This window comes from Meriones unguiculatus, chromosome 1, assembly GCF_030254825.1.
Source record: "Meriones unguiculatus strain TT.TT164.6M chromosome 1, Bangor_MerUng_6.1, whole genome shotgun sequence".
Lineage (NCBI taxonomy): Eukaryota > Metazoa > Chordata > Mammalia > Rodentia > Muridae > Meriones > Meriones unguiculatus.
Genome location: NC_083349.1, coordinates 10,992,857 through 11,005,070, shown reverse-complemented (window position 1 = coordinate 11,005,070; position 12,214 = coordinate 10,992,857).

Below are 12,214 nucleotides of genomic sequence, written 5' to 3'. Positions count from 1 at the left end.
GTCCATGCACGTTACATGTGCTTGTGTCAGCAGTGACCCCCACAACATGCCTAATGGAACTCCAGCTGCCAGCCCCCTGCCTTCTGTTTACAGTGCAGGACACTGGCACTGAGTGACTTGACACAGGCTGACAGCAACAGAGCATCACTCTGCACACAGCTCCTGAGGGCTGGGACGAAAGCTCCATCTCCTCAAACATGGAAGCTGGAATGTCTGCTTGACAAGAGCGCCTGGCTGGATGATTCCTTCGCACAAAGCCCAGGATATCGAACATGTCCTCCACATATTTCAGAAAGATCTTTCTACCCATCACTTAATGTCTAAAAATGTTCAGCATGCCTGCACGTCTGTCGTGTTTTCAAACTGCATCAGATGTTTAATTAAGCAGTAAATATCTTTTTTGAAAAAGAGCTTAAAATAAAGCGGGAACAAAACTCTAATTTGACCACCTGGCTTTTGAAGTCAAACCTCTTCAGCTAAGTGTGGAGGTGAGGCAATTATCTGAATTATCCAGAAAGCAGATTTTTGGCCTAAATCATCACATTCTTAGAGAACAAAGATTATGTGTCAGTTCAGCCGAAGAGCAGAAGAACTGAACGCTTTGCTCTTTTTCTACATGAAATAGCATATATGTGGCCTTCTTTCCTCTGAATTATCCATTAGTGCACTCTCCCTGCCCCAGCACAGAGACAGTGAGGATGTTGAGCTACAGGTTCATTCTAATGAATGGGTGGTAGGTATTTTGTTTGTTTGGTTTGTTGTTTGCTAATCTGGGTTTTAAAAAATTGTTTGTGTGTGATATGTATATATAGTAATGTGTGTGTGCATTCACGTGTGTGCTCCATGGCATATGAGTAGATGTCAGAGGACAGCCTTGGTCTTGCTTTCTGACTCCCAGTTTGTTTGCTGCAGTCTCTTGTTTAACACAGGGTAGCTGGCTCTTGGGCTTGCAGGGATTCCTTTGTTTCTGTGTCCAGTCTCTCTGTAGGAGTGTGAGCATCACACATGTGTAGCCACATCTAGGTCCTGGGGATCTGAACTCAGGTTTGCTTGCACAGCAAATTTTTATCCACTAAGCCATGTCCCCAGCTTCAAACTGGAATTTAAATCCAACACTCATTCATGTTTAAAGTCCTGGAGAGATCAGGGATACAAGGCACTTACCTAAACATAGTAAAGACAATTTACAACAAGCCTATAGCCAACATCAAACTCAACTTAATCCCACTGAAGTCAGGGACAGGGCTGCACACTCTCTTCATATTTCAACATAGTACTTGGAGTCCTTGCTAGAGCAATAAGACAATTAAAGGAGAGCAACGAGGTAAAAATCAGAAAGGAAGAAGTCAAAGTATCACTATTTGCAGATGATATGATAGTACACATGAGTGACCCCAAAAATCCTACCAGGGAGCTCCAACAGCCGATGAACACCTTTATTAAAGTGGCTGGATACAAAATTAACTCAAACTGGAATCTTTAAAGACTAGTGTTTATGTCTGTTTAGTTTCCTCATTCTTCCACCCATACTGTTTCACCTGAAAGCCATTCCATGAACATAGGATGAGTTGTGGAGAGCTTTACTTTTATATTAAAACTTCCTTTATTCTTTCCAAGGGATGTGGAATCTGAGAATTCACTCAAGGCACTAACTAGACTAACATTGACAAATTGTGTTATGTTATGTAGATAACATAACAGGAGAAAAGCTGGCTTTGTATAAAAGCCTTTGACATTGTAAAAGGTAGATTTTGCCAAAAGCACTGGCTCCTCTATTCTGCTTATTAAACTTTTCCTTTTGAGAAGTTTGAATAAAACAAATACACTCCATGGTATGGTCTGAAGGTGGAAAGAATGCCCCCCACAGGCTTGTGACTGAATACCTGGACCCCAGCAGGTGGCGCTGTGAATAGAGGTTGTGGAGACATTCGGCTGGCCATGGGGAATGAGTATTGGGGCGGGTCTTTGGAGGTGATAGCCCCTTCTGGTTCCAGCTTGTGTTTGGTGCTTCCAGTATACCTTCATGTAAACAAGCAGCTTCCCCTTAGTCTCACCGCCTACAAGCTGCTCCCATGACCTAACCTACCCCACTGTGATGGACTGAAATGCCTTTGAAACCAGGAGTCAAAATAAATACTTCCACCCTTAAATCCTCCTGTGAGCTATCTTGTTGCAGCTTGAAGAAGAGTGAGCGACTCCCCCAGATTGAAGGGAGGCGGTACAGGGTTGGTGGTATATTGTTTCTTTCTTTTTATAATAAACAACAGATCGCCAATTAATTGGGATCCGAAAGAACAGAAGCGCTTCAAACTTCTAATTTTGAAATAGTAAAATGTAAATCCTCCAGGCTGACAAAGTTTATACGGCAACACAATATGTTCAGCATAAATTCTGGAAAGAGTTGAGTCTGTTCTTGAGGAGCAGCGAATATTCGGTACTGCAGCCACAAGGGCGTGGTCCCCGCCTCCCCAGATGACGAGCCATCAGCTGATTCCTCTTGATTTTGATGCTGCTGACACCTGCTCTGAGCACCTCTGTTTCCATGGTAACTAAGGGACAGCATCCTCATCCCCATGCTTTCAGAGCCTCATTAAATCAGGCAGCAGGACAGCAGCTGTGTTCTCCATGCACTACCCTGACAGCCGTGGACTAATTTTATGATGCTCAGGTGATTTTGGGGGGAGCTTTCTGGGCCAGGCTGTTTCGAATGTGTAGCTAGTGAGACAGATGGCAGAATAAATAAATATTGCCAAAGTGTTTAACTCACACAAATTTTCTGAAAGGTGAGAACCAACAATGGTAATTTTATTGACTGGAGTAATTTGGAGCCAACTAATAAATAAAACGGGGGTAGAAGCTCTTGGAGAATATGGGTATGAGCTTCCCTTCTGAGGCTAGAAACTTCTTAGTACTTCATTAACATCACTGTTGGGTTCTAGGGTAGCTGTGGCCCCAGCTGCAAAGAGGAATCACAGAGCTTGCTTTTCTTTTATTTTTTTTCCTTTTCTTTCTTTCTTGCTTTCTTTTTTCCATTTCCTTTTTTTATTTTATAAGACAGGGTCTCAGGTAGCCTAGGCTGGCCTCCAACTCACTATATAGCCAAGGATGAGCTTGATCCTGATCCTCCTGCCTCCACCTTCCAGGTAGGTGCTGGGCTTCCAAGCTGAAGCCATGGTGCCTGACAGAATCATTTGTTGGATTCAGGAAGAAGAGCAGAAAACAGCAGTCATCCACCAGGATACAGATGTTTGATTAAACCAAAAGACCAATTTAAAGCCCAAGGTGATGGGAAAACAAAACAAATCCTGAGTGGCTAGCCAGATTTTTGTCACCGTTTTCACTTAATGACGCTTGAAGAGGGTTCAGCTGCAAGGCACCTGAGGGGTTTGACTGGTGCAGGGCACACAGATAATCCCATGTCCTCTTCATACTGAGGACAGCAGAGAGGGCACTGGACTAAAGGAGATGATAAACAGACCAAAGGAGGCCATAGACTGCCACTGCTTGCATGAGCGCGGGAACTAAATGCTGTGAGTTACAAGCCCTCACCTGCTGCAGATGGGCCTGAAGTAGCTTGTGCTTCAGCCACGTGGAGGTCACGATAATTCCCACATTTCATCTTTATGTAATGTCCTGATCTTTAATAAGATGGCAGAACAATTCTGCCTGTATCGAGTTCAGCTTTGGGGATTAGCCAGTAGGAGCTGTCCTTTTGTTGTCATTCTGAATGAGTACTGTGTGTTTCATACACTAATTTCTAGATGTTCCATGTTGTTGATAGAAATGGCCTTGGAGCAAGTTGTCTCTGTCCCCAAATTCCTGATCTTCCTTAGACTTCCTCTGTGTATGTTCTGTGTGTGAAGTTAACCTCACTCAATCCCACTTGCTCATCTGTTTCAGTAGAAATCATCTGTTTCAGTAGAAATCACACAGAATGAAGTATGGTGACACACAGCCCAGAGCTGGTGCCGATGACAATGGCTGTGATCAACTTTTTTCACTATCAAGTTATTACTTCTTGAAACTGTGTCATAATCTTAGGACAACTCAGCCTTTTCTTGTTTGACAGGGAAAGTAAAAATAATCCAGTGTGATGTAGTTACCAAGTGAGTTCTAAATTACACCGTGAATGCTAAAGATAAGAGAAGTTCCCCCCTCCCCCGGCAAACACCATTTTGGTATAGATATTTAGACCCTGCAGTCTTTAGAAATTGTACCACAAAAGGTTAATTACATTGATAAATATGTCAAGAATTGGAGCTGTAACTTGCCATTGTACTGTTGGTCTCTCAAGGCTATTCTTCCTGGGGGTGTCGGATGTGGCCACATTCTCTGAACTTGATATTGAGCAGGGAAGGGTGCTTTAGACAGACACCTCAGTGACACCACTTAGGCTATTTTAGAATATGAGCCAACAACACTTGTTGATATGAAGCATGATGATTGCCAGAGGGACATGGTGGTTCATTAGACACTGTCTCCATCTCTGTAGGAGCCCATGGCCAACTGAGAGAAAGGAGGAGTTAGGAAGGGAATGGAGGAGACAGTGAGCATGCACGCTGCAGCCTGCTGTGCCAAGTTGGGCTGTGGTGGAGGCTGGTCACACTGAGAGCCACACTGGGGGCACTGCCAGCCCCAGACAGTAGGGGAAAAAAGGATTTAAACAGACTGATGTTTCCATCTCCTCGTGACACTTCTCCATCTGCCAGACTCCCACCTTCATGCTCCCTTTGGGTAGAAGCAAGTATCTATTATTTTGACACTGACATTTCTCTCAAAATATGAAAAACAAAACATGCTTATAAAATGTAGCAAGAAGTAATAAATTTCAAAGCACTATCCAAGATAACTATTTGATATTATGGTAAGTTGATTTCTAGTTATTATTTTCTCTTTTCTACCATTGGTTTAGTTTTAATGTAGCTGTGATCACAAAATATATTTTTATCTTGACTTTCCAGGTAATATTAATGTGTTTATGACATTAAGAAAATCTTCTCATGCATCAGGCTGGCTACAGAAAGTTCCACTCTATTATAATTTACAGAGCTAGGTCCTATTGTTTCTTAATCTTTGACACTGTAAATAATTTTCAGGAAGTGTTTCTGTGCTCAAAATAGCATTTTCAATGCTGATATTTAAAGATAGCCCATGGAGGTCTTAAATAACTCATTGTCTCCCTTCCTTCTTAAGATTGTGCAGTGTCTGAGACGGTTTTGGAAAGACTGAGTAGAAGCAATGGGCCCTTTCCCTACAGGAATTTTCAGAGCCTTTATTCATTAAATATTGTGACTTTCCAAAAGAAAGGCGTGCTTCCGAGACCTGATGGACAAAGAGGATTTATTAGCTTATCTAATACTTTTCAATGCAACCAGGATGCAGTTTTTATTTGTTTTATAAAAAGCACATTCAGAGTGTCTTTCACACACATTTGAAATGATAAGCAAAGTTTCAAAAACAGGCAGATACAGTTCAAGGTAGGGAAACCATAGGTCATTTTCACTATATAAACAAACAAACAAATAAAAGCAAAGCCAAAATAAAATGTCAGCCAATCAAGAGAACGTAAGATTGGGAAACATGAGAAGACCATCAACATTTGGGGAGTCTGTAGATGTTTATCATGACATTGAAAGATAAAGTTAGATAGCCTCATATAACCATGTCAAGAAATGTCAAGATGTCCTAACAAAAGAAAATAACTGTCAGGAAAATATATATATATATATATATATTTAAATGCAACAGGTTATTAGTTAACAGAATTGCACAAAAGATATTTGACCTGAAGTTAGGAATAAGACAAGAATCCTCAACACATAATTATTCAGTACCATGCTACAGGTCTAATCATTGTAATAGGACAAGAAAAAGAAAATTAAGGATATAATGTTGGTCATTATCATGGCTAATGCAATACTTGATTGCCTATGTAGAAATCCCAAGAGACTCAGTGGGAGAGTCATTATAACCAGTTATGATTTATATGATGATTAAGGGACACTCCACTGTTTTCCTTTGTAACTATAGTAATCAGAGAGCATCATGGAAGCAGAGGCCCCACTTAAAACAGTAGCTACAAGTACAAATACAAGGAATAGAACTGGTAAGTGTGTAACTTTAACATGGGAAATCTCTGCTGGGGGTGAAGAAGGACAATGTTTCAGACGAGGAAAACAAGTTATAAAACTGATTTCTCAAGAGCTACTTAAGGTAATTTCCATCACCTTTCCAAACCAATTTTCTTTTTCATTTCATGTGGATTATACGTAATGAATCAACTCTAACTAAAATGAAAATTAGGAAGTAACCAAGAACACCTTGGAAATGGTTTCACCTTACTAGAAGAGAGCAGAAGCAGTTCATTTCAGTAAGAATGTCTTGATCTCTTTATTCCAAACAGCATTTTAGAAATACAGCCCAATTAAGAATTCTGAGGAGAGAAATATTTAGTTGAAGTTCTTAGTTAGCAAAAAAAAAAAAAAAAAAAAAAAAAAATGAGAAGTACAGAAGAGATGGCTCAGTAGTTAAGAGCATTTGCTGTTCTTGCAGAGGACTCAGATTGGGTTCCAAGTACCCACTTGACAGCTCATAATCACCTATAACTACAGCTCCAGTACATCCAATGCCTTCCTCTGGCCTTCAAAGGCACTGTAAGCATGTGGTACACATACAATCAGACACACACACACACAAATAAAAATATAAGATTTTAAATGATACAAACACAGAAGGACCAGAATCAAGAATACCAGTGATGATATGATCAGAAATGCCAATAAACCCTTAAGAGAGACCGAGTAGAGCCAGACTGAGCATCAAAACTCAGCTCACTTGATGCTGCCTGCAAGAAACACAGAAAAGCAAAGTAAAGTAGGGACACTGAAAATACTAATGGTCAAAGGGGGAACAGAAGCATACTTCAAAACTTTGGCATGGCAGTATTAATATCCAGAATTTCTAGATTGACAGCTCCAAATAGCACAACAAGATATTTGTGATGATAATAACAAGAGGTAAAGAAGAGACACCAGTCACAGCTGTGTGTCCTAAGAATATAGCAGTTAAGTATCTGAACTGCAAGGGTTAGCAATGAAAGGAAAAGTTAATTTTCAAATCACTACTGCAGTGGGATTATATAGCCACTATAGATTGACTGAGAATATAAAGGAATTCAACCAGATAATAAGTAAATTTGACTCCAGTTAAGCCTTACATATAACACTCAGAGAACATACTTTTCCTCTCTAATACATGAATTACTTATAAAAAATTTATCCTATGTCATCCTTAGTCATGTTTTTTAAAAAATCTTAAAATCAGAAAGTATATATCAGGGCTGCAGAGATGGCTCCATGGCAAAGAATACTGGCTGTTTTTCTAGAGCACCCAGGTTTTATTCCCAGCTCTTACATTGCACCTGTCTGTAACTCCAGTCCAGGGGCTCTAACCCCCTCTTCTGGGTTCTGAGGGCACTGCCTGTGTGTGGTGCACATACACATGCAGGCAAATGCAGATAAAAGAAACCTTTTTTAAAACCCGTGTTTACAAGCAACATCATTATACTTAAATTTAAGTTACAATTAAATGTCAGTTTAAAATCTTGTAAATGAAGAACCACAATCCCAGCTAATCATTCTGTCAAACAGAAAAATAAAGGCAACAGGAGATCCTTTTCTCAAAAATATCTGTGGTACAGAATAGAAGGCCAGAAATAACCCCTTGCAGAGATCTCCAGTCAGGTGTCTTCAGCAGACTGCGAGAATATACTTTGAGAAAAGATGGTCTACTGTGACTGTGCACAGGCAGAGTTTGGAGCCTTGACTATTTTCTGTGAGAAAATAAAGAAAGCACCAGAGACTAAAGAAACATTAGACACAGGGACACAGTTGGGTTGGGGTGGTCTGGGCTTTCTGGTGGAAAAGCTGAAGTACCCTGGAAGCTCACTGGGTTTATTATATACAGCAGAACAAGGAGACAGGTTTAGCTGATCGCAGCAGGAGGGGCACTGCAGAGGGGCATTCTTCAGGCCATAAGCATGGGGGCGGGGAGCTGTGGTGGGCATTTTCTGCAAGCACTGTCAGCATTTGCACTTGGACCCAAGGAAGGCTTTGTTATCACTGTGCGCCCTCATCCACTCACATGGGGCTGAGGCACTGGGGTCCTTTCCATGCCATCCATGCCCATGTCAGAAATATGCCTTCACTTGCCCCTACAATGGTCTCTGGAGTGCATGGTGTTGGTAAAAGTGGATATCAAAGAAGAACCAAACTGCACTATTACACCACACACACAAAATAAACAAAGTGAATTAAAGATTTATGTGCAACCCTGAAAGCACAGAATTACTGGGAGAAATATAGGTAAAACACTCCTTGACATAAAGCTATGCAATTGTTGTCATTGTTGTTGTTGCTATGACACTAAAAGCACAGGTAACAAAAGCAAAAATAAACAAATAGGGTCAGCAAGATTGCTCAGGGAGTAAAAGACCTGAAGTAAATCCCCAGGACCTATGTGGCAGAAGGAGAAAATGAACTCTTTCAAAGTTGTCCTCTGACCTCCACATGCATGCATATTTTAAATAAAAATTAAAAAAAAAAAAAAAAACAACCCAAGCAACAGCATGCCAGACTAGAAAAGCTTCTGAACAGCAAATCAACAATGAAGAAAATAAAAAGGCAGGCTTTTCCAGTCTGACTTTGCTTCTCCTCAGGGGATGCTCTCAGAATCACAGTGAGATGTTGCCTCGTGCCTTTCAAGATGGCTATTAATAAGAGGAGAAGAGATCAGTGAGCAAGGGTATGGAGAGAGAAGAACACGAACACGGCACACAACTGCTGGGAACCCAAACCAAGAAGGCCATGTAGACATCAGTGTCGAGGTTTCTTCAAAGTTTCAACAGAAGGCTAGTGGGGTGGCTTAGCCGGCAAAAGAGCTTGCTGGGCAAGCCTGGCAGTGTGGATGGGATCCCCAGACCCACCGTGAAAGGAGAGGAGCGAGTCCTGCAAGCTGTTCTCTGACCTCCACACATGGGCTGTGGCTATGCACACACACAGGAGAGGAAGGGAGGAGGGGGGGTGAAGAGAGAGGAAGAGAAAGAGGGACAACCATGTGAATAAGGCAGGGGGAGGAGTGCTGCTTCTACAGGCCAAGAAACACCAAAGATTGCTGGCAAAACCCCAAAGTATGGGAGGCACTGGAACAGATGCCTCCAAGCCTCAGAAGATGCCAAATAGGATCTTTTGCAATGAACCTATTTCCATATAAGGTGACACCCACAGGTACTTGGAGTTAGGACATTCACTTCTTTACAACAAACCTATTAATGTTGGATGTATTTATCTCCTCTTTAAGAGTTGGGTGAGACAGCTGTGGACAGCGGGTGCCTTGCTCTTGGACTTCGAACCCAGAACTGTAGGTTGATAAGTTTCTGCTGTTTTAGCCATTTCGTTTGGATCCTTTGTTACAGCAACTACAGGAAAGTAATATCCCAGGCAAATGAAGTCACTTATAAACATGGGAAGAGACAGAATTACCTGCATTTAAAAATGGTACAGCTGGATGCCTAGAAAAGCCTAAGGGATCTCATCTTTTTTTTTTTTTTTTTTTTTTTTTTTAAGTTACTGGAATAGATATGATAATATCTAAGGTGGCCTAACACCAGGTTTCCCCTGGCAGGAGAGAGGAGGTCAAATGGAGCGTGCAGTCTTTCTCCAGCACCATGGCTGGGGTGGGGCTATTCCTTAGTCTCCCTCATGGCCCCCTCCTGCAGCTAGAGCCTCAGCTGCAGACCTAGAAACCAGTTTCCCAGCATTCGTGCACAAGCTCGGCTGCTTCCAGGCCGTCACCCCTGCTTGTTCAGCCCACACCTTTATAAATACTTTTTTCTTAAACGCTTTAAAGTACCTAAACTAACTGCGGTATTTTACACGTTACAGGAAACAAGAGCCTGTGCTTCCCTCACTGTAATAAAAGATCCAAGAATGAATGAATTTAACAATAGAATGAGGGGTATAGAGAAGAAAACCCAACACTCTGAGTATTGAGCGATACAGACAAGACCCAACCAAGCAAATGCTCTTCTTGGTTTAGAACTTAATATCATAAGATGTCAGTTCTCTCAGACGGAGATGTAAAGAAACGGGGGTGGAGAGGTGGTTCAGTGATTGATAGTTCTCTTGCAGAGGACCCGAGTCTAGTTCCTAGCGCTCGCATCAGGCAGCTCACAGCTGCCTGGGACTCCAGCTCCTGGGGATCTGGTGTCGCTGACACCCCACGGCACCTGCACTCATGTGCACACACCGACGTGAGAACATACACAACATAAAAATCTTTAATTTTAAAAGCTATAAAATAATCTAGGGATTTTTAATATTTGGGGTGTGTGTGTGTGTGTGTGTGTGTGTGTGTGTGTGTGTGTGTGGACGTGACAGTGCACATAGAGATCAAAGAGCAACTTACAGGAATCAGTTGTCTCCTCCTGCCACATGTGGCCCAGGGATTGACTTCAGGTCATCGGGCTTGACAGCAAGCATCTTCACCTGCTGAGCCATCTTCTCTGTCTGTTAATCTAATTTTGATGAAAACCTCATTTTTTTTTCTCAGCATAATGGAATGATATCCAAACTTCTACGCAAGAGTAGACACTTCCAGAGTAGCTAAGAAAGCTACAGGAAGAACTGTGCATATATGTACATATGTGGAAAAGGACACTGCTTTGCAAGACTCTAGGTTGCAGCACAAACCCCAGCAATCCAGTCCTGGGCATCAGTTAGCAACAGACAAAGGGACCAGCAGGACAGAACAGAGAACCAAATGGCCGCAAATGAAAATAGACAATACACAGCAAAGACTCATTCAGTGGGCAAAGGTGGGTTTTTAATAAACCTTGTTACCATGAAGGCTATCTGAAAGAAAAGATAGTTGGATCCACATCTTACAGTACCCTGAAAATATAGCCTAGATGGAACAAAGGCTTGGATATAAGTAAGACCCAGATTATTCACAAAGCTGTGTCTGTACTAACCGTGCAGGGCCTGAGGAAGCCTTTTCAGCCTTGGCTAGATGCCTGGAAGTGATAGATTCGAAAAATAATGAGGGAATTGAGACAAGACAGGTCTTTAAAAAAAAAAAAAAAACCAAAAAACTTTTAGAAGACAAATTTGGCCTCAGTAGACAAAAGGTATATTTGGAAACCAATATTTTTAATGCATAAAAGAGGTAGGGTTGGGTGCCAGCTCTTTGTTTAGAGGTTCTGGAGGGAGACAGGAGCAGAAACAGGCTTTCTTCCTGGCCCCATGTGTCCTCAGCCAGCTTCTGCCATGGCCAGTGTCCTGGGCTCAGCAAGCCCATCCCAGGGAATTACAGAAACAGTGTCTAAGTGGATGGCTTGCCAAGGGTACTGCGGTGCTCAGTGGTGCCAGCCCTTTGTAATCACAACTGTCCTCCACTCTCCTCCCCTCCACTCTCCTCCCTTCCTCTCCCCTTCCTCTCTCCTTCTCTCCTTTCCCCTCCCCCCCCTTTCCTCCCTTTTCCTCCCCTCCCCTCCCCTTTCCACCCCTTTGCACAGCAAATGTGTCCAGTTTCAGAGACTTCTGAGGTGTCCGTACACCCTACCTGCAGTAGCAGGCTTCCTGCCTCTGTCTGTTCCTACTGCCTTTTTGTCAGATCTCCGTTGTCTTCCCATGTATCAGCCCTGTGTTTACTGTCATCTGTCTGTCTCTGCTGGTGTGGGGCTCTGTGAACAAGGGAATGTGGCTGACTCAGTTACTGTCTACAGCCCCAGTGCCAAGCGCAGTACCTGGTATGTAGGCATCCACTGGGTACTTGTTGAGCAAGCGAACCCCTTTATAGGCAGCGGTCTAGAAAAGAGCTTAAGACCAACCACATCCTGAGTACTGTTAAGGATGGGCATAAAAGGCTATTTGTCCATCATAAATTGCTATAGCCTCATATGGTACCAGGATGTCAGAGTCTTAAATCCTTATCTGCAGGGATTGGCTCCAGGACACTTAGCACATACCAGACTCTTCAGATGACCAAGCTCCTTCTGTAAGGGAATCCAATGTTTGCAGATGACCTGCAGGCACTCTTTATATTTCAATTAATTTCTAGAACTCATCATACCTAAAACTGCATAAAATCTGTGTAAACATTTTTACTTCATATTATTTAGGCGATAACAACAAGAAGTGTGTGTGTCCAGGACTTA